Here is a 2,602-nt window from a genome sequence, read left to right on the forward strand (position 1 = left end):
CCGTGGTCTTGGGGTAGTAATTAAGAAGCTTGTAGATAGCAGAGGGCTTGTGTCCCACGCGAGCCAATTCGAGGATGGCGTCTTCCTTACTTGTTCCATGATGACTATTGTTTGTTGTCAAAACAATTGTGGTGGAAGTTATAGTGTATTGTTCACGCAACCTTTTATATTAGTATGATTTAACCCCGAATATCCACATTATGGATCTGGATGAAGTTAAAAGTAGTTCTAATTTATCGTGGACACCCTGTATATATATATATATATAAATGTCACAGTAGAGATTGAAATCCAGTAGAATCGTCGATTCTCTTAGTTGAAATTACAATCCTATTCTCTCCAGGACAAATTACATTTTACTGAGAGAGAAATATAATATTTGAATATTTAAAAAGGTTCCGTGTTTTCGAAAATATGAATATATAGAATATATCACTCAACATCAATCAAATATTTATATCCATTTGGATTAACTTTCATATTAACTTAACAAAATTGCGAAAGTGTATATCAATATTTGATGGAGGTTGAATGATATATAGGAAACTTACGTTATAAACGAACGAACCATTCATGGAACTGAGTACGTTCACTAAAAAGAGTCGTTCAAAAGAACGAATCGTTCTCAAACGACAAATCACTAGTCAAAGACTACTAGAAGAAAAACACTGGTACAAAAACTGATAGAGGCAGATATGCACGAACATGCTATCTTAAAATTAAATTATTGGAAAAAAATTTAAAAAATTAAGTTTTTTGTAAACATTTCAAAAATGAAATTTTAATATTCATTTTTTTTCGAAAAAAATTTAAAAAATCCACAGCAATTTACAAAGTATTACATTTTTTCGTAGTAAATTTCAAAAATTTACAGCTGTTCCAAGATAATTAAATTATTTTGTACAAAAATTACCTTAATTTAATTTAAAATATTAAATTATTTGGAAAAAAAAAATCAAAAATCTAAAGCTATTCAAAAAAAAAAATTTAATATTAAATTTATCGGATTGACATTTCTTTAAAGAAAATAATTAAAAATTTTTTTTTCATCCGGACCCAAAAAAATTGTAGTTACAAGCAAAAATTGTGTAGTATTAGTAGGGTGTTTCACCGAGTTTAAAGACAATCAACAAATATATTTCCGATTGATTAAAATTTACATTTTGTGTACCACTAGGTAAGATCAACCCTGTATAGCTAAAAATTAACTGTAAAGACTTAATGTAAATTTTGAACCTATAATATTATAACATAAAAAGATGGTGAATATGTCATGCGGCAAATCTTTAAGATGCAATAGTGTATGAGTCAAAATTATCTCTATAACAATTCTAAAAGGGAATGGAAGTTATGAAAAAAATTGGCAAACTTAAAAAAAAACGAAAGTCACAACCAAAAACTTTGTCTATTTCAATGTTGGCGATTATCCAATCTCATTTCTAGATTGCTTATTTGTAATAAGAAAAATAACAGAAATCAAGAAAAATAAAACTTTTGACCCCGACGTGATTCGAACACGCAGCCTTCTGATCTGGAGTCAGACGCGCTACCGTTGCGCCACGGAGTCAATTGTTAAAATGCTAATAGTTACAATTTAGTAAACATCTGTTGATTAAAATACTAAATTTGACAAAAAATTATTTTATTTTTTTGAATATTTAATTATAAACGACGTGTACATAGAGATGTTAACTTTTGAATATTTGAATGGTCAACTATGAGGGATATAACCCAAACAAACTTAAAAATTTATCAATGATAAAAAAAATATTGTAATTAGTAATCAATATAAAAAAAGGCTTATTTGACTGGGACATGTTTTGAATACTCAGCCTTCTGAAATGGAGTTAAGATACGTTGCCCCACAGAATTAAAATTAGAAAAAGGTTTTGCATTGTACATTAAATATTTTTATACACACTCCCTTATTCTAAAGTATTTCGCTGGGTTTTAATTTCAATTCATCCAGACATCTTTTTATAAACGACATGTATTTGATTTTGGCTAAAAAAATTAACAAAATTAATGTTACAACCAAAGTATCATTAACTATGACATAAAATTTGTGCCAAAAGTAGGATATGTTTTGACCTTTATATATATATATATATACTTGATCTTATATCGCTTTCACATATTTTATAAAAAATTAGTAATATGCAAAAATGGAAAAGTACACCGACTAGCCCTGCTCTTCCGAGATCTGTATACCAGTCCAATTTTTCTTAGTCTGAGTCCTCATGCTCCGATCACAAGTCTACATGGTTCCGAGTCCAAGATATGTTCGAGTCCATATTAAAGAAAAAATTGAAACGAATATAATTTTCTGATTTAGTTACAACATGTGTGTGTTAAAATGAGAGCTATTCATAAATAGATTTGAGCCCCAACGCCAAATGACTGCAGTTATAAGTTCATATGCCCCCGAGTCTACTTCATATTCGAGTTAGAGATAGGAAGGTTCTTAGATCCAAAGTGTTCATGTACGGTATAGACGAATTTAAATAGATCCAGGATTGGAACAGGCTTCGAGAACACAAAATTTTACGATCTGAAAAAGATTATAGTTTTGCTTAATATGTAATCTTAGTTTTTAAAGAGA

At 29.1% G+C, this 2,602-nt stretch overlaps 1 non-coding gene across 1 annotated transcript; it reads right to left on the minus strand.

The window, feature by feature from the left end:
* Positions 1-1,495: 1,495 nt before the first annotated feature.
* TRNAW-CCA (transfer RNA tryptophan (anticodon CCA)) lies at positions 1,496-1,567 on the minus strand. Its single transcript has one exon. It is a non-coding gene; the product is annotated as a tRNA-Trp (tRNA).
* Between the last annotated feature and the right edge of the window lie 1,035 nt (positions 1,568-2,602).

This window comes from Lepeophtheirus salmonis, chromosome 7 (assembly GCF_016086655.4).
Source record: "Lepeophtheirus salmonis chromosome 7, UVic_Lsal_1.4, whole genome shotgun sequence".
NCBI lineage: Eukaryota > Metazoa > Arthropoda > Copepoda > Siphonostomatoida > Caligidae > Lepeophtheirus > Lepeophtheirus salmonis.